At 43.9% G+C, this 27,700-nt stretch overlaps 1 pseudogene; it reads right to left on the bottom strand.

Annotated features, from left to right (window-relative positions):
* Nucleotides 1–24,163: 24,163 nt before the first annotated feature.
* On the bottom strand, nt 24,164–27,059 carry LOC125355653 (annotated as a pseudogene).
* Between the last annotated feature and the right edge of the window lie 641 nt (nt 27,060–27,700).

Below are 27,700 nucleotides of genomic sequence, written 5' to 3'. Positions count from 1 at the left end.
TACATATCCATTTTCTTTATAAAATAAAAGCCTTAATCCAGGTGCAAAAGGGGAGTCGGAACTGTTCCCCTCAGATACCAGCCCAGGGAGCCTCTCAGCTGTATCTGTGTATTGGGGTGAGGGTGGGGCTGGAATTGCCCAGGAAGAGGGGTAGGAGAATTAGGAAGGCCTCACTCTGAGATGCAGGGAAAAGGGCTCCACAAGGACATGTATAATCAAAACAACAGAAAATACACCCTGTAATGATGTATTCCACACTAACAAGCCTCACACATGAGAAAGTAGAAATGCTGCAAGGAGTGAACAAGGGAAGGGAATGTATATGGAAATGTTTTCTGAAGTCCAGGGAAGACACAGTTTCAGAGGCATTGCACTGGTCTCCGGCCTCCTTTTGAGTACAAGTTCCCAGCACAGGTGTTTGGAGGCTGAGGAGCACTGAGGGGAATCTCCAACCCAGCCAACTTCATGCTAGATTAACTCAAACCCCATCCCTTTATAAAGGCTGAGCAGAAGAAGAGGTGTGTCTAATCCCAGGCATAAAATCCATTTTCCTTAGATGCCTGCATCTATCCTATTATCCACACCTGTATCTACCCTGTATCCAAGTCTGGCTTTCAATAAAAACACCACAAAACCTGTGATATACATAGAAATCATCAGAGCCAGGCTCGGACCTCAGACAGATGCTGAAACCATTAGTGAATTTGAAACAACTATGATTAATAGTTAACACACAAAAGCAGATGGATAATTCCAGCAGAGAGATGGAAACCAAGGAAAAAATGTTCAAGAGCAGCGCCTGAAATAAAAGCATGAAATAACAGATATAAAAACTGCCTCCCACCGGTTTCTCATTGGACTTGGAATAGCTTAGAAAAGGAACAATGAATGAAAGGGTAGGTTGATAGAAATCACCCACACTAGAAAAAGGCACACTTATATGCTGTTGGTGGGAATGCAAATTAGCACAGCCATTATGGAAAACAGTATGGAGGTTCATCAACAGCTAAAAATAGAACAACTGTATGCTCCACCTCCTGTGTATGGGTCCAAAGGAAAAAAATTCCACAAACAAGAGAGACAGTGGAATACCCATGTTTATCATGGCTCTATAGCCACAATAGCCAAGAGATGGACTCCATCCAGGTGCTCATCATCACATGACTATTATTCAGCCACAAAGAAGAATGGAATCCTGTCACTCATAGAAAAATGGATAGTACTGGAGGACATCGTGTCAAGAGAAATAAGCCAAACATAGAAAGGCAAGTATCATATTTTTTCTCTTGTATGAGAAAATGAAATAAACCAAAATAAAGACCTCTTGAAAGCGAAAGAGGGATTATTAGAGACTGAGAAGAGGCAGAGTAAAGGCAGAGAAAGGGGAGGAAAAAGTATAGAAGGATGAATGGCCATGACCACTGCACATTGTATACATACATGGGAACATCACAGAAAATATCATTAACTTATATGATTAGAATGCATTAGTAATTATAAGGAAAAGAGGACAGATGATGAAACAAAAGGGAAGAAAGAGTAAGGAAAAAAACAATCAGAAGAGAAAATTCAAGATTGAAGAGCTGGTAGTAAGCAACCTGAATATATGTGTGTGTGTGCGCACGTGCATGTGGTGTGTGTGTGTGTGTGTGTGTGTGTGTGTGTGTGTGTGTGTGCACGCGTATATGGAGTTACAGAAAGGAATGAAAGACAGAGGAGGCAAAGAGCATTAATTGCCCAGAATTTTCCCCAAATTAAACAGAAAACATCTAGAAGGCAGACAGGGAGAAAAAAGAACACTATCCAGAGAAAGAGAGGAAAGATTATGGCAGATTCATTAATGTAAGAACCAACATAAGCCAGAGGGCAGTAGAGTGGAAACAATTATCCATCCAGAGTTCTATGTTCCCAAAAGGGAAATAAGAGATTTGTCAGACCAAAAGAAGTACAGATATTTGTTATCTGCAGTTACTCTTCAGGACTATTTGGGCAAGGGTGAGATCCTCAAAGTAAGCCACAAATATGTCTCCAAAGGAATTTTTTTTTGCACCAAAAAAATATGGTACTAAACAGAATTGAACCTTCACAAAGAACTAGAATGCTCTCAACATAATAGGTACATTCCTCCTTTGTTTTTTTTTCTAAAATATTTTATCTTCTTTATGAGTACAATGTATCTCCATCAGTGTCACCCCTTCCAACATTCTCCCCCAGCTCTCCCAACCTCACCCATCCCCTCAATTTACCTAGTTCCCCTTTCAATTGTGTAAATTGACTGTATTCACCTTCCCTTTCTCTCTCCATTTATCTGCTCTTCTTCCTTGACTTCTCCCCTTACCCCAAACATATATTTCAGCTTTCTGGTACTCATTTTGTTATACTGTAAGTTAATTGTGCAAGGCAGTTTTACTATTGCAAAGTGGCCCTGGGTAGACCATATCTTAAACAGAACCTCCTTTATTTTTCATTGGCTTAAACATTAATTGTTTAAAGCCAAATTATGCTTAGAGCTTATGAAAATGTTTGGTATGGAAGTCTGGGAGGGACAAACTGGGACCATAATTTAAGCTCCTTTTAGGATACATGAAGAGATGTAAGACAGCTGGAAGGTAGAATCTCCTGAGGGTTATATATGATAAACCCTTGGAATGCCACTAAAATGTGAGGATAGCTAGAAATATGCGAACAGGTCAGATAGAATGGAATGAGGAGTGATTAGTTACCCAAGAGAAGGCAGAAAAGGTGTGTGTGGGAGGAACAAAGATGACCGGCCGACCCTGACAATCCGCCTGGCCTCCCCTTCCTCAACTTGAGAGACTTCTTCATGGTTCCTGTGGCCCTTGATAGAGAAGTTCTCAACAAAATCCCAGTAATTACCACAGTGTTGATCATAGAGTTCAGACATGGATTAATTAGTCTCTTATCACACTGCTGTCCCAAAGATCAGATGGATACCTATGTTTAACACAAAAATAGAAGTGGTACTTGGTGCTGATCTCGTAACTCACACTTGTAATCCTACCTACTCAGAAGCCTGAGATATGGAGATCATAGTTTGAAGCCAGCCCAGACAGGAAAATTGGTGAGATTCTTATCTCCAGTTAACCACTAAAAATCTAGAAGTAGAACTTTAGCTCAAGTGCTAGAGTGCCAGCAATAAGCAAAAAAGCTCAGGGACAATGAATGTCCAGGCCCTGAGTTCAAGCCTCAGTACTGGCCCCCCAAACAAAATAAAATAAAAAACCAAAATAAAATTGGAGGGCATCAGGCTCATGGCCAGTTTGTCTCCTGTCCTAGTGTTTGGGTTATACAACCCTTCTCTCTTGCCAGGCATCCTAGAAACATGGAATTTGAACTGTGGCTAGGAGAAGGAAAGTAATTCAAAGTCTCATGGAAAATTCGATTTTACTCCTCACTTTAACTTTTCTGGAAGTTCATAACCATGAAAAGAGAGGGGGGGGACTGAACACAGCACCCCCTGAATGAGTCTCCTAGTTCTTGACTTGAGTCAATGGCACTGAATAAGGGCAAGTTCTTTCCCGATGAATTTAATGCCAAGGGAAAGTGGACACTGTTGTCTTCAGAAAAGCCTTCCTCTCAGCTAGCATAAATCTTCCCACTGCCCCTAGGGTCTGATGTCCCCCCAGTCTCAGGAAGTTCAGGTAGTGGGCCTCTTAGGAGATGAAACAGGGTTCTCCATGTGGCCACTGGGTGGCCCAATGGCTCAGCATTTGCTCAGCAGGGAGGGGCTAGACCAGTCAGGCAAAAAGAGAACTTGGAAGCCATGGAGAGGATATTATCCAAGATGGAACAGATATAGCCCAGAGGGTGAAGAATGGAGAACGGGGCTGGAGTAGGGTGTGGGGAAGAGAGTATTGTAGATCGAATGTGTCCCCATCCAAGTTTCAACGTCATCCCTGTTGTGACCTTCACAGGCAAGGCTCCTGGGGAAATATTAAGGGAGAAGAAGTCTGCCCTCTTGGGGTGACTGACTAGTGCCTTATGAAAGGACTTGGGGAGATAGTGCGTCTCGTCATGCAAATCGCTACTGTAAGGAGATGGAGAAGACCCTAACCAGACACCAACCCTGCAGGTACTTTGACCTTGGGTTTCCTCCTCCCAGAACTGGGAGAAACAAAATTTCCATGGTTTGTAGATTGCCTCGACTCAGGTCTTTCATCATAGCAGCACCTATAGGCTATGTTAAGAAGGCAGGAGAATTCCAGTTTGGAACCAGAGTCGGAACTAAATCAGCAGCAATTAGAGAAGACGGATGTGAGGAGGGCAGAAGGCCGATTTCCAGATGTCCCTAACGATGTCATCTTGCATCATTGCATTCACTCTCACTCGCTCTTCCTGAGTATCCTGTGTTGTGCTACCGTTTATATAAGTGATTTCATTTCATTACATTGCAAGCCCTAAATAAAGAAGTGTTCATTATCATGACTCACACTGAGCACATGAAGCCTGGCCCACAACTGATGCAGTAAACAGTATTCTAAGGTGGACCCTGATGACTTACAGCCTTAACAACCATTTCTCCCTCAGTGGGGACAGGATGGAAAACTTGCTTTCCTAACCAGATGTGGTAGACATTACCAGTGTCTTTCATCAGTTGACTTGAAGTTCATCAGAGGAAGGTTAAGTGGGATAGGCCTAACCTGGTAAGCTCTTTGCAAGGTCAGACCGTGAATGCACCAGAGACTCTCTTCATTGCTGGCTTTGAAAAGGCAGGTGGCCATGCAATGTCACCACAAAGAAATGAATTCTGCCAATAGCCTGAAAGAACATGGAAGAAAATCTCACCTACAGGAATGACAAGGTAAGAAATGAGTGTCATGAGCTGTTAGGTTTGGGATAGGGAACAGCTGGCCACACATTGAGCAAGTATAGGATTCTTCCTCATCAATGTGTCTGCATTCCATGGTTTCTGTTCAGGCCTGGGCCGCCATCAGGGGAAATTTTAATTATTGAATGAACAGGATAGATCAAATCCCACAGGAATGGGGAAAACCCATTGGTTTTGTCAGAGTTTGGGGGGTATGGGCAGGCATGGAATTACCACAGCTGCAAACCTATACTGAGGAAGAAGGCAAGGGGACACTCACTGACATGGCTCATGGTGTAGATCTGCCTATGAGAGAGTGATGTGGGAGGAGCCACTGGCTGAGTCATCCAGAGAAGTTGGCCTGTGGGTTGCCCTCAGTCCAGGAGTCTCACACAGGTGTGTCTGGAATGCTGGAACACTCTTACTTTTTGATGTGCTGGCTGACAGTGAAAGTCACCATTCAGTGAGGTCTACCTAATTCAACCAGTACCTGGGAGTGCCCACCAGTTCTGGCCACTACAAAGCTGATAAGGGAGAAAGCCAGGTCCTCACCCAGCTTTCTGTCACTATAGTGAAATAAAGAGATAATCAACTTGGAAAGAGAAAAAGTTTCATTGACTCAGTTTCCAAGGTTCTTGCCCATGACCTGTTGGCTCTCAGCTTTGGGTCTGTGGAGAGCCAGTGGACCACAATGGAAAGCATGACAGAGCAGAGATATTTACCTCATGGTCAGGAGCAGAGGAGAAAGGGGCAGAGACTGGAGCCCCACAGTTCCCTGTGGAGCTGTGAACCACAGGGGACAGATTCACCCAAGGACCTCCCAGAAGCCACCATCTTCTGATAGAAGCACCTGGGGACAAGGCCTATAACACATCTGCCTTTGGGAGCAATTCAAGGTTCAAGTCCAGCTGGCTAGGGCCAACTGAATTCTAGATATATCCACATGTGTTTGTGGCCTCTTCTCCCTCAAGGACCTCTGGCTACTTGGTCATGGACAACCTTATCTCCTCTCACCAGGCGGCTACTCCTTGGCATTTTTGTACCCTTGACCTTGGGAGGTTGATGAAAAAGGAGGAGGGAAATGGGCTATTGGAGGTCAGACCACAGAGTGATGATCCTTCCTCCTGTTTAAGAAACCAGCATTTTTCACACAAATTACTTTATGTACAGCCCATATCTGGTGATGAAGTTGTTGATTAGATTCATTTTCTTCATCAACTATTTCAAACCCTGTATCAATCTGCTCATCCACGGAACTCATCAGGAGCCAAGATGCTTCTTCAGGAGTTTTCTAAGAGAAAACAAATGCCTCATTAAATTAACACATTAACCTAAGAGCCTCCTCAATGGCAGGGAGACTAATGAACCTCGTTATAGAGAAGGCTCAGTTAAGTTCAGAGAGACTCCACCCACTACCAGGAACTCTACAAATGCACTAAGCTATTGCATGACTGGAATCATCAAAGGCAAGAGGGAGAGAGCAGAAAAGGAGGCACCAGGAACATCCCTGGGAATCTTGCTCCTGATTAACATCTGGATTTTTGTGCCACCCTCTTGAGACAAATTTCATTGTCGATTGCAAGAGAGGAGGAGCTGAATTCGCCTCTAAGACATGAGGAGAGGTCAGGGTTGGAGACTGTGTTACACCACCGTGAGTCTGGGAGTAAGTCTCAGGTTTTCTCCTTCTACCAAGGGACAGAGATAGCATCTTCATTTTTATTAAGTCAAATCCTGTGTGTAGTGCTTCCTCATCTGCTATCCAAACTACACAGTTACCCCACAGTTACAGAAGCTTTGGAAAGGCAAGGGTCATGGTAATGATCTGGCTTGCTTTGCTAGACCCTTGAGATAGACAGAGAATGTGGGGGTGGGGGGTTATGGAAAAGACCACCCTCATTTTATGTTGCAAACATGTAAATTTTCTCAGAAAGGTGCAGCCAACTTGGAGAAAGGGCTGTGTGTGATGTGATGCAGAAACCTGAAGAGGAGTGCTCTTGAGTCACAAGAGGAAAAAAAAATATCTGTACAGATGAAGAAATATCATCAGTCCAGAAAGTCTACCACATGGAAGAGGGCACGTATCCCTTGGCATTCCAGTTATAGATGGGCTACTTCAAGGGGTGGCGAGTTCTTCACCCTCATAAGTGAGCATATAGTGATGAGAGTTATCTGTTCAGAGGGTAATATTAGGATGTTGAAGCTTGGATGGCAGCTACTGTGTGTTCTTTTAGGACAAATTCACCTCTCTGACCCACAGTTTTGGAATTCATAAAATGGGCATTGAAAAGCTATCTATAGTGGGTGAGGTCGCTCACATCTGTAATCCCAGCTATTTAGGAGGTGGAGGGAGGATTGTGGTTTGAGGCCAATCTGAGTAAAACTTGCAAGACCTCATCTAAATCAACATGCTGAATATGGTAGTGTGTTCCTGTTATCACAGCTTCTCAGGAGTTATAAGTTAGGAGGGGGATCACAGTCTAAGGCCCACATCAAGCAAATCATGAGACCCTATCTGAACAATAATTCAAAGAGTAAAAGGACTAGGTGCATGACTCAAGTGGTACAGTGGGTACAGTACTGGAGTTCAAACCCTAGTACTGTAAGAAAGCAAGAAAGGGAGGAAGGAAGGAAGGAAGGAAGGAATGAAGGAAGGAAGGAAGGAAGGAAGGGAGGGAGGGGGGGATGGAGGGAGGGAGGGAGGGAGGGAGGGCAGAAGGTAAAAAATAAGCTCCCCACTTCTTTGAGTTATGAGAATTAGATGAGATGGCACATGTAAACTACTACTTACTATACCCAATTTCAAGCTGATGTAATTTTTCTATCATTGCTTTATTTTAATTGAGAAGATTCTGGCATCAGATGAAGCATGGGCCTTCAGTGTTTCTAGTAAGGACCTCTCCATTAAGGCTCTGAGAATTAGTGAACTAGGTTCCTCATTGATATTTTACCTCTCCATCCATAGTCCAACCTTCTCCCACTGTGCTTCGTGATGCTGGGGCCTGCTCTGTGAACACTTCTGTGGTGAATGGTACAGTGGCAGGCCTGGTCAGGAGAGAGTGCTGGGGAGACACGGCACAGTTATAGAAGGAGATGGGATTTTTCTGATTTTCTTCTTTCCCTTGCTATGGCCTGATGGCCCATGGCATCCAAGGCACCTGGTGATTCTCACCTTCCAGTGAGTTCTGCTGTCAATCTGTGGGGAGCATTTCTAGTCTATGACACCCAGGGAATGCCTCTGTCAACCAGCTTTCCATCACTGTAACAGATATCTGAGGTGGTCACCTTACAGAGAGAAAAGGCTAATTTTGGCTCACAGTTCTGATGGGTTCAGTTTGTGGCTGACTGTCTCCATTGCTTTGGACAGAGGCAGAACATTATGGTAGGAGCATGGGAAAGACCATACCCCCTCCCTTTGAGAATACCCTCCCTCTAAACCCCAAAGCTCTCCCACATGACCCCACCTGTTAAAGGTTCTGCCACCTCCTGAAGACAAAGCCTTTAACACGTGCTCTGGGAAAAGTTTCAAATTCTAGCATCTTCTTTCCCTATTTGGCCCACTGGTCATATTGTGTCCAGCAATATCAGCAGCTTAATCTTGGGCAATTTGACTTTCTTCCAACATTGTTCCTGTCCCAAATTCTCTTCCTTAGCTGTGGAGGAGAGAATGTAGCTACTCCCTCCCTACATTTTATATTTTTATATTCTTTAATGTATTCATTCACTTTTTGTTCTTGTGACAAAAGGCCCGAGGGGAACATTTTATTTTATTTTATTTTTTTTTTTTTTTTAATTTTTATTTTTTTTTTATTATCAATTGAACATAAATTTTTTTTTTTTACAAGGTGCTGTGCAAAGAGGGTGCAGTTACATAGTAGGGCATTGTGTACATTTCTTGTGATATCTTACAACCTGTTTTCCCATCCCTTGTCTAGGTCAGGTAGACCCATATGCAGTATACAATGTATCAAGCACATATACAGTGTTCACAGACTTGGTCTCTACTGTCTCTCCATCTCCCTTTGTTAACAGTCATATATCAGGGAGATCATGCCCCTTTGTTTTCTGTGTTCTAGGCTTGTCTCACTCAACATTATTTGTTCGAGTTCTGACCATTTCCCTGCAAATAACAATATTTCACCATTCCTAATCGCTATGTAGTATTCCATTGTGTATAAGTACCATATTTTTTGGATCCATTCATCTGTGGAGGGGCATCTGGGTTGTTTCCAAATTTTGGCTATTGTGAATTGTGCTGCGATAAACATGGAAGTACAAATGTCCTTTTGATATCTTGGGTTTTGCTGTTTAGGATAGATGCCTAGGAGTGGTATGGCTGGGTCATAGGGTAGGTCTATATTGAGCTTTTTGAGAAACCTCCATACTGTTCTCCAAAGTGGCTGTACTAATTTGCACTCCCACCAACAATGGAGAAGGGTTCCTCTTTCCCCACAGCCCCTCCAGCATTTGTTGTTTCCTGAGTTCAGAGTATAGGCCATTCTAACTGGGGTGAGGTGGTATCTCAGGGTTGTTTTTATTTGCATTTCCTTTACTAGCAGGGATGTTGAGCATTTCCTCATGTGTTTCTTTGCCATTTTTATATCTTCTCTTGTGAAGTCTCTCTTTAGCTCTTTTGCCCATTTCCTAATAGGTTTATTGGGCTTGGAGGGGCTTAGTTTTTTGAGTTCTCTGTAGATGACAGATATCAGGCCTTTGTCTGTTGCTGTGCTGGTAAATATCCTTTCCCATATCGTTGGCTGTCTTTCTATTTTGGTGGCTATGACCTTAGCTGTGCAGAAACTTTTTAATTTGTAGTAGTCCCATTTGTTGAGTCTTTCCCCTATTTGTTGTGCGCCTGGGACTCTATTCAGGAAGTTCCTTCCTGTGCCTATAAGTTCTAGTGTCTTTCCTACTCTGTCCTTCAGTAGTTTCAAGGATTCAGGTCTGATGTTGAGGTCCTTGATCCATTTTGAGTTGATCTTGGTGCATGGTGATAGGCTTGGGTCTACTTTGAGTTTTCTGCATATGGCTGCCCAGTTCTCCCAGCACCAGTAGTTGAAGAGGCTATGTTTATTCCATTGTATGTCTTTAGCTCCTTTGTCGAATATCAGTTGGCTGTAAGAGTGCGGTTTTATTTCTGGGTCTTCAATTCTAATCCACTGGTCTTCCGATCTGTTTTTATACCAATACCATGCTGTTTTTGTTATGATGGCCTTGTAGTAGAGCTTGAAGTCTGGTATGGTGATACCTCCTGCACTATGTTTTTTGCCTAGAATTGCTTTGGCTATTCTAGGTTTTTTGCTGTTCCATATGAACTTATGGATTGGTTTCTCTATTTCAGTGAAGAATGTGGCTGGGATTTTGATAGGTATTGCATTGAATTTGTATAACAATTTGGGCAGTATGGCCATTTTCACTATATTGATTCTGCCTACCCATGAGCATGGGAGGTCTTTCCATCTCCTTGTGTCTTCTTTGATTTCCCTTATTAGATTTTTGTAGTTTTCATTGAATAGGTCCGTCACGTCCTTGGTTAAGTTGATCCCTAGGTACTTTATTCTTTTTTTGGCTACTGTAAATGGAATCGTTTCCATAATTTCCTTTTCTGTTTGTCTATTGCTGGTGTACAGAAAAGCTGCTGACTTTTGTGGATTGATTTTGTATCCTGCTACTTTGCCAAATTGGTTTATTAGATGTAGGAGTTTGGGTACTGAGTTTTTTGGGTCCTTGAGATATAAGATCATGTCGTCTGCGAATAGGGATAACTTGATTTCTTCCTTGCCGATGTGGATCCCTTTGATGTCCTCCTCTTGCCTTATTGCTATGGCTAGGGATTCCAGTACTATGTTGAACAGAAGTGGGGAGAGTGGGCATCCTTGTCTTGTTCCTGTGTTTAGGGGGAATGATTTAAGTTTCTCTCCATTTAATATGATATTAGCAGTTGGTCTGTTGTATATGGCTTTTATTGTTTTGAGGAATGTTCCATCTATTCCTGTTCTCTCCAAAGCTTTTAATAGGTATGGATGTTGTATTTTGTCAAAGGCTTTTTGGGCATCGACTGAGATAACAATGTGATTCTTGATTTTAGTTCTGTTTATGTGGTGAATTACATTGATTGATTTACGGATGTTGAACCATCCTTGTGACTGAGGGATGAAGCCTACTTGGTCATGATGTATGATATTCTTGATCACTTTCTGGATCCTGTTAGCTAATATTTTATTGAGGAGCTTTGCATCTGTGTTCATTAGTGATATTGGTCTGTAGTTCTCTTTTTTTGTTGGATCTTTGCCTGGTTTGGGGATGAGTATGATATTAGCTTCGTAGAATGAGTTCGGGATTTTTCCCTCCGTTTCTATTTCGCGGAAGAGTTTGAGGAGTATTGGAATTAGCTCCTCACTAAAGGTTTTGTAGAATTCATTGGTGAATCCATCTGGGCCTGGGCTTTTCTTAGTAGGGAGGTTCTTGATTACCTCCTGTATCTCACCGTAAGTTATTGGTTTATTTAGTTGATTTATTTCTTCTTGGTTCAGTTTGGGCAGTTTGTACTTCTCTAAGAATTGATCCATTTCTGTAAAATTATTGTTTTTTGTTGAGTAGAGGTTTTGGAAATAGCTCCTTATGATTGTTTGAATATCGTGTGTATTTGTTGTAATTTTTCCTGTGGAGTCCCTGATTTTACGTATATGAGTCTCTTCTCTTCTTTTTTTTGTGAGTCTTGCAAGGGGTCTGTCAATTTTGTTTATTTTCTCAAAGAACCAGCTTTTAGTCTTATTTATTTGTTGAATGGTCTTTCTATTTTCAATCAGATTTATCTCTTCTTTAATCTTTGTAATCTCTCCCCTCCTAGTCGTTTTAGATTCTGTCATTTCTTGTTTCTCCAGTTGTTTTAGTTTCATCGTGAGGGTATTCACCTGCTCTGCTTCCATTCTTTTAATGTGGGTACTGAGTGCAATGATCTTGCCCCTCAGTACTGCCTTAGCTGTGTCCCATAGGTTTCTTTGTGATGTGTTTTCTTTGTCATTGTGGTTTATGAATTCGTTGATTTCATCTTTAATTTGATCTGTGGCCCAAGTGTTGGATAGCAGCGTGGGGTTTAGCCTCCAAGAGTGTGTATAGGCTCTGTGGTATCCTTTGTTGTTGAGGGTTACCTTTAATCCACTGTGATCAGATATAATACATGGGATGATGTCAATTCTTTTGTATTTGCTGAGGTTCTTTGTGTGGGCTATGACGTGGTCTATTTTGGAATATGATCCATGGGCTGCTGAAAAGAAGGTGTATTGGGTCTCTGTAGGGTGGAAGGTTCTATATAGGTCTGTTAGATCCATTTGGGCAATGGTGTTATTTAGGTCCTCAGCTCCCTTACTAATCCTCTGGGTGTTGGATCTGTCTCTTGGAGAGAGAGGAGTATTAAAGTCACCCACTATGATTGTGTTTGCATCTATCTTGCTCTGTAATTCTGTGAGAATTTGCTTGACATATGTCGGGCCTCTTTTGTTCGGTGAGTATACATTTATCACCGTGATGTCTTGATTCTGGATTTTTCCTTGTATCAATATGTAGTGTCCTTCTTTGTCTTTTTGAGTGGACTTTAAAGAGAAATCCAGCTTGTCTGAGATCAGGATGGCTACACCTGCCGTTTTGGTGGGTGCATTTGCTTGGTAGATCTTGCTCCATCCTTTCATTCGAAGCCTGTTTTTGTCCCTTGCTGTAAGGTGGGTCTCTTGTAGACAACAGATGTCAACTTTTTGCTTGCGGATCCATTCTGCCAGTCTGCTCCTCTTGATCGGGGAGTTTAAGCCATTTATATTTAAAGAGATCAAGGATAAGGGTGTTTTTTCTCCTTCCATTTTCTTGTTGGGCTGTTTTTTCCTGTTGTTTTTTTTTTTTCTTCTTGTCTTTAGTGAGCTTGTGTTTCTGCTGGACTTTGGCTATTGAAGTTTCTTTCTGAATCTGTCTGTGTGTCTTTTACGATCTCTGTTGGGTGGGCTTCCCCTCTTAATATTCGCTGTAGGGCTGGTTTTTTATTCACATACTCCTTTAGCTCCTCTTTGGTGTGGAAAGATCTGGTTCTCCCTTCGAATGTGAACTCCAGTTTCGCTGGATATTTGATCCGAGGTTGTAAATTGTTATTCTGAAGTACTTGGATGGTGTTCTTCCACTCACTTCGAGCTTGGTAAGTTTGTGTGGATAAGTCGGATGTTATTCGAATCCTCTTCCCATTGAAAAAAGTTTCCTTCTTCGCTTTGGCTGAATTCAGAATTTGCTCTTTAATCTTGAGGTCTGTAGTCTTGAATATTATGTGCCTTGGGGTGGTTTTCCTGGGGTCTGGCCTGCCAGGTGTCCTATAGGCTTCGGTTACCTGGATGGGGTCCCCTGTGAGATTGGGGAAGTTTTCTGCAATAACTTTATTGAGAACATGATTAAGCCCTCTGCTCTGATATTCGGCTCCTTCTTCTATTCCAATTATACGCAGATTATATCTCTTGTCTTTGTCCATTAGTTCCTGGAGTAATCTTCCCTGAAGCTTCACCTTTTCTTGGAGTGTGGTCATTTTCTGGTTGTTGTCAGCTGCTTCATCGTCCAGGCGAGAGATTCTGGATTCCATATGGTCCACTCTTTGTGTTATGGTTTCAATTGCGGAGTTTATGGATGTCAGAGAGCTATTCATGGTTGTCATATCAGCTCTGATCGTGGAAATTTCTTCCTTTAAAGAGTTGTATTTTAAATCTATTTTTTCATGCATTTCAATTCTCAGGGTGTGGAGATTTTCTTTAAAGGCGGCTTGCATTGTATCCATTTTTGCTTCCATTTCTTTAAACGAGGCTTGCATTGTATCCAGTTTTGCTTCCATTTCTTTCTTGGCTTCCTGGGTGTCCTTCCAGATTTCCGCTCTAAACTCCTGGAATTGTTTTCTGATTTCATTTCTGACGGTTTCGATCATTCCTGTTAACATGTCCTCATTTGCTTTTTTATTCTCCATCTCCTCTCCAGTCGTGCTGCTTTTTGGAGCTGGCGAGTTGGCTTGTCCTTTGATGAACTGAGTTATGTTTCTTTGTGATTTGCGCATCTGGAAGTCTGTGTAGTTCTTCCCTCCCTTCTGTGTAGGCGTGTCTGCGTCAGCAGGTGCTGTCGCTGTGGCCCCGCCCACCAGTGCAGGGCACGCCTATCAGAGCGGGCGCTTTCGCCGGGGCCCCGCCCTCCTGTGCACTGTGAGTCCCCTACAACAGGCACTTAAGTGGGGTCTGCCTCCCAGAGCGAGCCCTGGGTTGTTGGGTTGTGCTTGCGCCCTCCCGCGAGTCCGTTGGGGGGGGGAAGCAGTATGTGTGGGGCCCAGTGGGATCGACTGTCCGGGTGTGGCTTGGCACCCTCAGACCTCGCCTCCGCTTCGAGGAGGGGGAACGAGATCAGGCTCAGGTGACCCTGCTGGGCTGGTATTGCCCACCAGCGCCTGTGATTTTAGTTGTAAGAGTCCGCAAGGTCTAGGCGCCTCGGGTGGGGCTTGCCCTGCCGGCCGTCCCTGGCCCCTGTTGGGAAGGGGACGGGGCCGGTTCTGCCAGTTCAGGAACCTTTGGGGGCTTGGGGCTGTTCCGCCCTTCCCCTGCTAGACTGGCTTCCCAGTGCCTGCTGGGAGCTTCCCGCCTGATTTGGGGAATCTTTGTTCCCACGGGAGTGGGGAGGGGGAGGGAGGGAGATATATCGTCTTTGTCGGGCTTGGGTCTCCCGTTGGGGGAAGGGATTATGGGGGACTCACTTTTGCTGCTTTGTGTGCGTGTCCCGCACCGCCGTTGGCCCTTCAGGGGTTGGCGAAGTGTCGTGGTGGCTCCCCCGTTCCCTCTTTCTGCCGCGCTGGGTTCCCTTGTCCGAATCCGGTGTGGACCCGAACTTCTCGTCGCTGCTGGGTGTGTCTTGGTCCGCACCCTGCTTTGTGTCCGTGGGGTCTCCCGCTATATGGATTCTGCGCTCCTGGCAACCTGTCTGCCGATCGCCGGGTTTCCCTTTCCCAGCCTGACCCTGTTTGGGCCAGGGCCGGCTGGTGGGGGGAGGGTGCCCCGATTAATCTCCGGCTCCGTGTAGGTTTTCGGTTCTTCTTTTTTGCTCCTTTTTGTTTTCCTGCGTTTCTCCACTGCTTCTGGATGCTGGTTTTGCTGGGTTCTTGGTGGAGTGTTGGGTGTTGGAGTTCCCAGCTCGCTATTCAGTTGGTGCGAGTCGGGGTGCCTCCCTATTGTCTCGGCGCCATCTTTCTCCTCCCCCTCCGAGGGGAACATTTTAAAAGGAAGAAGAAATTCATTTTGGCTTATGGTTTCAGAGGTGTTCTGGCTCCATTGTTTGGGCCTGAGGTGAGGCTGAACATCATCACAGCAAGAGAATCTGGTCACCCCTTAGAGGCTAGCAAACAGCGCGAGAGGAAGGAGCCAGGAACAAGATGTAACCTTCAAAGATATGCCCCTCATGACTTGCTTCCTCCAACCAGGCCCCTCCTCCTGCTTTCCACCACCTTCCAATAATGGCACCCAAGTATGAGTGCATCAGTTAATTCATCGGTAGGCACTTCCCAAAGCCCCATCTCTCACTAAGCCTGAAATACATGAGATTTGGGGAACATTCTGTATCCCAACCATAGCATTTTATTACGTTTAGAAGTTGTCTTTTAATAGTGTTTCTTTTTTTATGGTAATGGGGATTTGAACTCGGGCCTTGCACTCTGTAGACGAGTGCTCTACCACGAGTTATGTTTTCAGCCCTCTCTGCTTTAGTTAGTTTTTTGTTTGTTTGTTTTGTTTTTTTGCCAGTCCTGGGGCTTGAACTCAGGGCCTGAGGACTGTCCCTGGCTTCTTTTGCTCAAGACTAGCACTCTACCACTTGAGCCACAGTGCCACTCTAGCTTTTTTATATATGTGGTGCTGAGGAATCGAACCCAGGGCTTCATGTACACGAGGCAAGCACTCTACTGCTAAGCCATATTTCCAGCCCCCGCTTTAGTTATTTTTAAGACAAGATACTGCGTTATTGTCTGAGATGGCCTAGATTGTGATTCTCTTATTTATGTTTCCATCATAGCTGGGATAATAGGCACATGCCACCATGTTTGGAATTTTATTGGTTGAGATTAGGGTTCATTGCTTTACCTGGGCTGGCCTGGCACCATGGCCATTCCTACCTATACCTGTAGAGTAGGATCTCAGGGATGAGCCATGTGACTAAAGTATAGATCTTTTTTATGTATTAAAAGTTCCCCATGTACACTTTTGTGATTTTTGTCTCCTGATGAGATCCTGAATCATGGTATTTGTCCAACCCTGTGTTATACATTCTCCTACTCTGGCCATTTCTAAATCTCCAGTGCTAAATAAATTACTAAGTGTGGAGTTGAGAAGAGACCCAGTGTAAGAGGGGGAGAGAGAGAACCTCCACCACACAGAAATAGTACAAGTAAATACCCTCTAGGACATGCACAGCACTAAAATATTACAAAGTAATTAGGAATGGATGACTCTTGAGTACTTACTGCTTTTGCTGTTAGTATAATTTATTTCATTGTAAGCTAACATAATTTAATTTTTTAATAGTGTGTGCTTAATGACTGACCAAGGAAACTCCTGGATACTCTGCCCACAGCTTTGGCTGGGCTGAACCAGTGCCCACTCTTACTGCCCTCACCCTTGCTTATCCATCCTGCAAGTGTAGCCACAGAAACTCGCCTAATTTCTCTGGATTGCATCCCCCACCCTTGACACTTGATTCATCCTCCCTAATGTTATATTTAACACTTGCAATTTATTTCCAACTCCTTTATCCTCAGAGAGATTGAATTTTCAGCATAAATATTGCTTTGCCAAGCTGAATTAATCACAGGTTGGACAGGCAGGGGTGTCCCTGGAGATGCTGAGCCCCTGTGGTCCTCACTGAAGTCACCACTTGAAGGACACCTTGCTTCATTCCCAGTTTGAAGCCTTTCTGATGCTCATTCAAGCCCCTTTGCCAACCTGTAGTCTGGCTGTCTGGGGAGGACTAAAGACCTCACTCCATTGTCCTTGATGTCCCCCCACTGAGCTTCCCCTGACAACTCCCTGCTCAATCAGTTCCCTTCATGCCAAGCCCAGGGTAGAGAAACTTGCTGAAGTTTTCCGTTGGTTTCTTCTCTCCCTACCACTCAAGCAGGTGTTCACATAAAGAGACATTAGTATGGAAATACTACTCCCTAGTTTACTTCAGAAATTGTCTTCTTTCATAAGGCTGATATCTGGACCTCCTCTGACCCCTGCCCAGGGATAGTATGTGGTCTGAGGAGTTCTTAGTCAACTTCTATGTATCCACTTCAATTTCAGAATGGAAACTGAATTCTGTCTGCTTCAGGTCTCTGTCTGACACCTGGGTCAGAGTTTCTGTCTTCTTCTGCCATCTTCCCAGACCTTTCCTCCAATCATGAACCTCTTAGCACTTGCTACTAGATCTAGTAATTTCTTGGACCTGACCTTTTCAGGTAGAATATACTTGGAGAAAATAAAATAGTCATCAAAGAAGCTTAAATGCAATACACTTTGGTCAGGAGAAGAAAAGTGTCCACTTGAAGGGTGAGTTACAAAGAGGCCAGAGATCTGGAAGTATTAAAAGAGGAGGATGGAGGATAAATCTTTCCTCTGCTTCATGAAGCAACATCTCCCTGTCCTACCCTGACCTCAGTTTTGCACCCACAGGGCAGAGTGTCTGACTTTGGTTCCTATTTTCTCTGAGGGGTAGTGAGGAGGGAAACCCTTCTTTACTCAAGTCCTCTTCAATTCCTTCTTCCTGTCTCATGCCCCCATCTGAGATGAAGTTACCCAAAGCCACTGGGAAAATCATAAAATTATCCCCTCTTAGGGGAAAGGTGTGACCAGAAGAGGCCACTAGAGGTATGTGAAATGTGAGAAGGTTCATCAAGATCCAAATAACTTTTTGATGGAATATTTCTGAGTTATGGTGCTTGTACCTGCTGTGACTCAGATTATCACTGAGAAGAAGATACCTGTAATTTACTACTGTAAACTAGTGAGGAAGAAGATGTGGATCCTAGATTACACAGAAAGAAATGGGCTCAGAATGGCAAGCTTTGGGCCCAAGTTTGCACAGCTGGTTAATAATTGGACACACCCAGGTCACTGGATTTTATGCCCTGTATGAGTCTGTCCTATACTTCTGGCTAACCCAAAGTGAAAAGGTGAAGGAAGATGGAGTGAAAGTCCCATTTCAGCCAATTATGAGTTAGCTGACAGGGAGATTATCCTGTGTATAGTTATGTTTGTAGTAGAAATATTCATAGCCAAAAGCTTGAAACAATTCAATACTTATCAGCAAATGAGTACAGAAGGCATTAGAGTAAACCAGACCTAGAAGGATCCCACCTATGCTGAGTAGTTAGCATAGACAAATGTACAGAAACCAAGTGGAACAGTGGTACTGAGGCTGAGGCAGCAGGAACAGGGACTCACTGTGTAGGGAGAAGTTTCTGCTTAGATAGCAAAAGTATTCTGGACATGGTGGTGGTGATGGTTGCATGAATTTGTGAGTGTGCTTAATGTAGTAGTGAATAGTGAGTAGCTGCAAACTTAATATGTGGTAACAAGCTATGTTGCAAAGGAAAACTAATAACTTGATGGGGCCAGAGTGATTATCTCAGATCCTTCTGATTTTGCTAGCAAGGAACTTCTCCATCTACTGAGATGCAGCATTTACTCCTTCCACAATATGAACCCAGTTTCCCAGTGGCAAGCCCTCTAGCAGGCAGTTACTCTGGCTTCAGTCCACAGAATTGCAAGGCAGGGTATCCTGCAGCAGATCTCACAATAAAAGTGCTGTATTAGCTGGAAGAGAGTTGGAATGTTTTATGAAGAAGGTCAGCCTCAGTTTTACCTTTGATGTCAAACTTGGAGTCTACAGTGGAACAGGAAGAATGTTCCCCAAACAGGGTTAGCATGTGTAAGGTTTGTGCAAAAGGTAGGGAGATGCCTGGCTTATAGGTAGCAAATGACCAATTAATGGATGATCCAGGATGAGGGGTTCAGAGTCCCATCTAAAATGGACTGTTGAAATAAACTAACAACATATAGTCAATGATGAGGGGAAATCAGGATTTTACTGGGCATACTCTTTATGCTGAAGAGCTGATGGTTGTCTTTGGGGACCTTAAAAATCTGGGCATTACAATGCCACATGCAAGTTCGCAGTGAGCTCATTTGCCCCTGAGAGTTCTCTCATGCTTTCAGCGTCAGATAGTTGCATCCTTCCTCCTTTTAGCAATAGTGCTAATTTGGGGGTGAGTACACTTCCTCACTCTCAGTCTTTGGGTAAGGCTGGACTCTAGGCGTGAACAACAACCTGGATGCAAAAACAATTTATTATTGCCTTTCTCTGTCACAGTTGCTAGCATAGGGATAAGAACCAACCACAGCCAAGAAAGAATTCTTGCAACTATTTTTTCTTGAACTTGAATCTGGATGCTTCTTGTCTAAATTTGTTGCCAGTGTGTCATATGCAGCTTAAGAATGAAAAAGTGTAGAGGAGAGATGGGGAAACCCAGATTGTGGCGACATTACCGAAGGCCCCACGAAGTCACAGAGTCATGAAGTCATGATTTTAACCCTGAAAGTTTTTTTTTATATGAGCCACCAATGAATTCTTGTTTTGCTTAAGGTCACTTGGGTTGAGTCTTCTGACATGTATAATAGAAAAGAGTCACAGTGGTTACATCCTAAGGAATCCCAGCACCCCTGGGCTCAACTTCTCTACTCTTTGTGACCTATCACAGTGGCCATTTTCTCTAAGCTACATGGTCTTCCAGGTGCATTTTCACTTGATTGATTGTGATCTCCTCTGAAACTGAGATTTTCAAAAAGAGAATCAGATTTATGCTACCTATATGAGTTATCCACTCCTGTCCTGTTAGTAAAGTATGGGGACTGTTAGGGAACTGGAACAAGGCTGAGTAAATTTGGAGGGTTGGTACAAGTAATTTGCATTTCTAACCAAACACAAATTTTGACTTTCAATCTCCATTTTACAGATGAGAAAAATCAGAGAAGTACAGTGATCTGCCAGAGGTGACAGTGCTGGTAAGTTATAGATTTAATGATTCATATCTTGCTCTGCTGGATACCCAGTCCTACAGTCCTTCTACATTCCAAGTTGCACCAGTAAATTTTTGTCTTCCACTTCTGCCTCCTGGTCACTCCAAGTCTGTAGGCAGAACAGGGCTGGAAACAGCAAAGTTGGCTTCCCTTGTAACAATAGTGTTGTGCCCCAGGCTGTGATCACAGCATCTGACCCTCTCAACACCTGTAACAGTGCAGCATCTGCCCATAGCAGGTATGTTTCCCTCCCTGAGACATCCCACTCAACTATTCAGCACACATAACAGTGACATTAAAATTTCATGACCCCTGTCTTTTTACCCAAACATATATGTGATGGTGACCACACTTGTCAGAGTCCAGTGGTTCCATCTGAAAATCTTCACCCAAGGCCTTCCGGTCTCCACCAGTCACTTTCCATAATAAGCAATATTGGAATTGCCACAAAGTCAGCATGGAACAGCTTCTCTGAGGACATGGTGCATGGGTAATATTGTCAAACAAGTCCCCAAGGGAGCAGGGCTGGAGATCGGGGAGGGGGTCTATGGAGTGTCTACTGGTCAGATAACTGTGACCTCTGGTTCTAGAAGACAGTTTCTGATATCTGCTTGGCAGGGTAGATGATATGACAGTGAATAAACAAGCCCCAGAAGGGACTTATGTGGGTCTAAAGCTGAGGGGTACCTGGAAGTCACAGAAAACCAAATCTCATCAGTTAGTGTCGTGGAGGGGCCCCTAGGGTCTGCTAAGATTCCTTAGAGTCATATGTGAGTGACCTTGGGTACTGATTTCCCCTCTAGGTTGCTCAGTCCCCACCTGAAAGGCAGAGCAACTGTCCTGATGGGTTGTGAAGATCCTGGGGTCCATAGGAAGCTGGCCACAGGTATTGGGCTTATGGCAGGTGCTTGCATTGGTCATTGCACAGTGGCTTGATCTAGGGGCACAGAAGCCATGTCGGCGAGCCTGGGGTAGGTGATGTGATGCCCTGACTTTCAGCCTCATCTGTCCCTGGGGATGCTCTGGACCAACAGCAGGAGAGTGAGTGGACAATGAGGTGGTTCAGAGGTAAAACTCAGGGATGTGTGCAGTAGATTTTCCTGCACAAATAGAACAGACAGCTCTAGGCCAGTCCCAACCAAGGGGACAGGAAACCAGCGGGTAGATGGGTGAGTGTCAGTGTAAGTTCCCAGAGCTCATAACACAAAACAGATGGGCTCACCACTGGGCCAAGGTTGAGGAACCAGATCCTGAATGGAGCAAAGACGGTCTTACTGGGGTCTTGGCAGAGGAGCAGTGTCCTGTCCATGTTCTGTCAAGGACATGGTGTCCACCATTTCTGGGCCTGATGTAAAGGAAGAATGGACCTGTCATTATGGTAAGGCATGAAAGCTATTTTAAAGCATGTAGTGGACCTCTGAGACTAAGTCCACAGAGAATCTCAGGGAGAGAGAGAAGAGAGAGGAGCACAAAGGCCCAGGTGAGTGAGGAACTGGGCTTCAGATAATCACATTGTTAAGGAGAAGCCGGGATTGGGTTCTGGGCCTGACTTTGTCTCTGGATCCACCTGTAACCAGTCACCCACCCTTTCTGAGCATGTGCTGCACACTTTCAGGATGTGAGATTTAACTAGGGGTCTCTAAGACCCATCTTAGCCCACTCAAACTTGACTCAGTGTGGCTCTGTGCACTGCTTGCTCCCTCCTCTCTGCCTGAGATCTGGTATTCACTATCTAGCAAAACTGCCTTTCTCAGAAGAAAGCAAGTAAGCAACAGGAGCCAATGTACTAATGCAGCTTTGTAATACAGCCTTGTAATTTCTCAGGGAGGCCTGGATGGTACACTGTGGTGAATTCAATCAGTGGCAAAACTTCTGCCCTCATTCCTATAGGAGGAGCTGTTCAGGTTTTCTTGAAGCAACTTCCACTGAGCTGATGGGGGCCTGGCTGGACTCTAGGGACCTTGGTGTCCAAGTGCTGGGTGTCTGTGCTCTGATTTCAGTTGGCTTCCAGTCCTAGAGATGCAGACCCAGAGGTGTCAGCTGCTATAGCAACCTTCACCATCATTATTGCAAACACAGCCCTCTGGCTGATATGATCACCAGAGGACCTTAAGTTCATCTTTCCTTTAATTTTTTCTTTTTTGTTGGATTGAGCTGATTAGGGATTAGAATATTTCAAATCAATTTCATGTACTAGGGGATTTAGGCAGTCAATGTACATGCCTAGGGAAAGGTACAAGGGCAGAAAAGGCTTTTGAAAATCTTAAGGTTTTTTTTTTCCTTAGGCTAGTCTCTCATGCAAAGATGATTAAAAACAATCAAAACAAAAGAAACCTCTTGATAAGGAGAGAACTTGATATTCAGAGTTCTCTTACTAGGAGATCCAAATGTTTACTTTCCAACAATATCAACCACAAATAGTACAAGGCATAGATACCAATAGGAAAGTATTACTGTCTCACAGGAAAAACATAAGCAATATAAACTGTCCCTAACAAAGATCAGATAATAAGTTTAACATAAAGTCTTTCAAAATAGCTGTTTGGAGTTTTTATTTGGTTTTGGTTTTGTGGTACTGAGGCTTGAATTCAGGGAACCTAGCTTTCACTTGCCTTCTTGTCCATGGCTGATACTTGAGACATACCTTCAGCCCAGCTTTTTGCTGGTTCATTGGAGTTAGAATGTCATGGATTTTTCTGTCCTGGGTGGCTTTCAATCGCAACCCTCATATCTCAGCTTCCTGAGTAGTAAGGATTATACATGAGCTACCTGTGCTTCAAACAGTTGTTTAAAAGATGAAAGAAACAGAGAGAAACAGAGAGAAAGAAGAAGAAAAGGATAAAGTCAAGAATGTGCCATATTAATAAAATCAAGAAATATAAAACATAAGGAAAGTTCAAAAAGTAATTATCTGGCTGAACAGTACAGGAAATGAAAGATGTGCTAGAGATACTCAAAAGAAAGTGCTATGGTTTGAACTTTACATCCATCCCAAATCCCTCCCCAGTGTGAGGTTATTCATAGGTGAAACCTTTGAGAGGGGAATAGCTCCTGAATGGTATGAGCTCTCACAGGGTGGGGGCCCCAAGTCTCTCACACCTCTTGTCATGCAAAGACACAATGAGAAGAGGCTGTGAGTGAGAACTGGAAGGTGACCTTTGCCAGACACTCAATCTGCTATTGCCTTGATCTTGAACTTCCTCACTCCTGGAATGATGAGAAATAAACATTTGTTGTTTGCAAGCCATTGAATCTATGATGTTTTTGTTGTGATATCCCAGTGTACTAAGATAGAAAACTTGACTAGAAGATGATGATATGTTCAAGTCTGAGAGACAGAGAGATAGAGTAAAGATTGAAGAAGAATAAGCAGTCTGAGAGGTCTCATGGGGCACCATCAAGCAGAACAATATACATGTTGTGGGAGACCCAGAAATAAGACAGAGAGGAAGGAACTTAAGGTTACCAAACTAATTCATAACCAAAAACTTCCCTAATTTGATGGAAGATATGAATATACAAGAAGCTAACTGAACCACAGTTAAGATGAACTTTGAGAAAGAGAAAAACACCAAGACGAACAGTACTATTGTCAAAAGACAAAGAGAAAATCTTAAAAGCAGCAAGACAGAGGTGACGTGTCACCTACAAGGACTGCCAGTAAGACTACCAATAGATTTTTTTCATCAGGAATCTTGGAGGCCAGAGGCTGGAGGTTGATACATTTAAGATGCTGAGAAAAAGGTGACGTGTAAACCAAGAATTGTGTATCTGGCAAACCTATCCTTCAAAAGAGAAGGATAGGCAAATGAAAGCTCAGGAAGTGTGTTACCTCTATGTGTGTCCTGCAAGAAAGGTAGGGATTTGAAGCTATCGGATGAAATAAATACCCTAGTAAAGTAAATATCTGAGAAATTATAAAATCTGGTATCATTGTGACTTTGTTCTTGTTGTTTTTTTTTTATTCATTCAAATATTTATTGAGCATGGTCAAAAAGATGGAGCATATGCACAATAGAAAGCAATACACAAGGTTTACTCAATCACAGCAGTCACAAAAAAAGTATCTTAGGAAACCAAAAGATTGCTTCCAGCCTGGAAGGGGGTATGGGTGGCAAATAAGGAAAGGGGATTCAGATTAAGATAGAGGACTTCAGTATGGATTGTTGATGATAGTCAGTATGGACTATATCTGTTTCTCCTTTAATTTACCAGTAGTGCCCAGGACTGTTCAGTGTGCTTTTTCTGTACTTGCTTGTATTTTTGCTTTAATGTATTCTACTGAACTAGGTCCTTTTGGTGTTTTAGGAGTTTTCTCCTGTTTTTTGTTTTGTTTTTAAGGATTCTTGACCTTTTGATCTTGGTGTCGTTGGTTTTGAGTCTTTTCCATTCTGGTTTGATTTCTGTGCATTTTTGGCTGGAGTATCTTGTATAGATTTCTTCACCGGAACTTTTTCTTCTGCTTTCTCATCATCAAAATCATCATCATCATCCTCTTCCTCCTCCTCATCTTCATCCTCACCCTCCTCATCTTCCTCATCAAGTTTTACTTTTTTCTGTGGAACCTTGCTACCACCTCCAGGGGCAGACCGCTTTCCGGACACACTCAGGAGTTTTACATTCTCCTCCTCTTCATCTTCTGACTCTGCATCCTCTTCCACAGCAACTAAGTGCTGTCCACTAATGTGCACAGGTCACAAGCCACACTTCAGCCTCAGAACCACAGGTGGTGTGATTTCAAAGCCCCCAAGAGAAACCGTTGGCTGCACAGACATTTTCAAAGTTGCCAGTGTAACTTTAATTGGACTTCCCTCATAGTTCATCACCTCTGCCTCAATGATATGCAGTTCATCTTTTGCCCCAGCCCTTAAACTAACCATTCTTAATGATAACTGGTGATCATTTTCATCATTATCTGCCTGGCTAGATTTACCTCCCCTGGGTCCGGGGAAGCCAAGATTACTCTCTCTCTCTCTTAAGTGTGTTCCCCTTTTCACCCTCTCCCCTGGGTGCCTGACCTACAGGCGCCCAGGGTGGAGTGACCGGGACACAGGTAAGCCTCAGTGCACGTGGCTGAACGAGACTCCTCAGGCCCTTCAAGAAAGACACTCACAGACGCATGGAAGTCTCAGAGAAGACCTCATGGGCATTCTGATTTATTCAAATGAAGGGGCCAAGAGATATACCCCAAAGGCGGGCACAGGAGAGGGGCCCCTGATTGGTCCCAAGGGGCCCCTAATTGGTCCCAAGGGCTGTCCCTCAAGTGATGTCAGAGGACTTCCTTTGTGGGCGGAAACCCAGCCCCCCAAGGGTTGGGTTCTGGGGTCCCCGGCCATCAGACACGTGCTGGACCCCAGGGGCAGGGGCTGCCTTGCTTCTCTTCTGGTTGAAGTCGGAAGGTGGGAGGGACTACCTTCCTCAGCCCCAGGGCTGGGGGAACGGCAGCGTCTCTAAGGGAGCCCTAGTTGCCCTTCCCCCCTTAAGGCCAAGCTAAATCCCCAACAATTATCTACCTTAAAGTGATCATCTTTGTCAGCTTTTAGTTCACAACCGAAAAGGTAGTTCTGGGGCTGCAGTGGGCTCATGTCCATGTCCATCGAGTCCTCCAAGGGCGGGCATGGTGAGGGTGGATGGAGGAGTGTGGCTCAGAGGCCAAGAAGAGACGCAGGACAGAATCACGCCAAGGAGTGACTTTGGTTTTTAACATCACTTTTTGTTTCCTACACAATTGAAGAGACTACTATATAAAATATAGAATGATTGTATGATTTGGGACATGCAATAAAAAAGGAAGTAACTAGCAACTGATAGGAGATGGAGGTGGAGATGCACGTCAGTCGAAGTTTTGTGTATTATTGAAGTTAAACTGGTATAAATTCAAATTAGAGCTTTACAACTTTAGGGTGGTAAATGTAATGTCTGTGGTCGCCATGAAAAACAGCTATAAAATATACATGAAAGAGAATAAGAATGGAACTTAAACGTTTTACTGCAAAAGCTAGCACCAAAAAAAAAAAAAAAAAAAGGGCCAAAATGCAGATGTTTGAGATTACAAAAAAAAAACCTAAAAGAATAGTGGAAAGTAAATGAGAAAAATGGCAGAAATAAATCCCTCCTTATCAGTAATTACTTTAAATGAAAACGGATTAAACACTGGTCAAAAGATGGAGATTGTCGGAAGGGATTCAAGAACTCAAATAGCATAATTCCTTAGAAAGGCCATCAAAGTTCAACAAAATAAACACCAGGAAGTAGTACTTGAAAGTGGGGAGGGGGCAAGGGAAAAGGTGTAGATGAATGAAAAGAAGATGGGGAAAATACAGTCAAGAATTTAATGTATATCCTGAAAAACTAAGAAGAGTGAGGGAAGCGATGGGTTGGGGAGGAATGGGTGAGAATGTTGAAACGGGTGACATTGATCACAACACATTGTATTCATAAATGGCTTTGTTTAATGGCAATTCCTTTGTACAAGTACTTAAAGAGAATTATATATATATATGAACAAACTGTGTGCTGCCTACAAGCAACTCACTTCAGCTCCAAAGACAGAAACACATTGAGAGTGAAAGCATAGAAAAAGATATTTCACACAAATCATCACCCAAAAGAGAGCCAAGTCCGCATATTAATGTCAGGCAGCATCAGCTTTGCATTGAGATTACACAGTCATTAGTGGAGGTTGTCCCAGTGACAGCTTATCCAGGGCGGTGTCTGTCGACTGACTCTTTTTCATTTATAACAAAACTCTGTACTTGCCACCCATAATTTTCTCTCCTGCTTTCTTTTCCTTTCATTTGACCCAGATTCCCCACTTTCTCCCTCCACCCCAACTCCCAGCTGCTCCTGTCAAGGTTACTGATGACCTCTGCCCTGATAAACCCACTGGTGGGCTGGCCATGGGGTGGCTAGGCCAGCAGCTCTCTTGTCTCTGATACGCTCTCTTGCTTTGGCTCCTGGAATCCCACACAGTCCTGGTTTTCCTACTTCCTGGACTGTCCTCCTCCGTTGCCTTTGTTGGTTTCTTCTTGGCTGCCTCCCTGGTCCACCTCAGCTTCAGATTCGTCCTAGTTCCTCCAACTTACTCTCCCTGTTTCCACCTTTTCCCCTAGGTACTTGCACCTCATTGAGTGCCAGTGTGGTCTCATTTGTCAGAACAAGTCTCTCCTCTGCTTGGAACCATTAGTGCTTTCAATAATTGGAGAAGAATCCAGAACCCATTTGGCCCTTGGGAACTGAGCCCTATCTGACCATCTCACAGACCTCTGCTGCCTCAGCCACACTGGCCTCTGGCTTTTCCTTGAACTTCTGGGCCTGCCCTGTCCAAGGGCTTTGCACCTGGCACTCCCTGCCCAGGCTCCTCCTCCCAACCGTCCTCAGGCTGGTTCCTCCCACTCCATCTCAGCAAAGCCTCCCCATCCATTAAAATGCTCCTCCTTCTGGCCCTTCTGGCTATGCCCTGTCTCTCCTCCCACTTAGAGTCTCTGACATACTGGGTCATTAATTTCCTTATCTATTGTAACTTTAATGACTTACAGATGATAGATCATCCCATCCGGTAATTCAGTCTACAAGGCAGTGAATTGGGAATGGTGACTGTCTTTCCAGTCACCGCTGCCACTGTGAAGAGCCCAGGAAAGGAGCCCTGCCAAGAGGCGGACAGATTTTGACACTGACAAAAGGCATGAGGGGCAGCTGGTGACAGACAGCAGGCCCCTGTGACACTCAGAGAGGACAGGAGAGGACTGTGGGGGGCCCCTCAAACTCT

The sequence above is a fragment of the Perognathus longimembris genome, chromosome 7 (genome assembly GCF_023159225.1).
Source record: "Perognathus longimembris pacificus isolate PPM17 chromosome 7, ASM2315922v1, whole genome shotgun sequence".
Taxonomy (NCBI): Eukaryota; Metazoa; Chordata; class Mammalia; order Rodentia; family Heteromyidae; genus Perognathus; species Perognathus longimembris.
The sequence above is the reverse complement of the archived record's forward strand: the minus strand, read 5'-3'. Positions and strand labels throughout refer to the sequence as shown.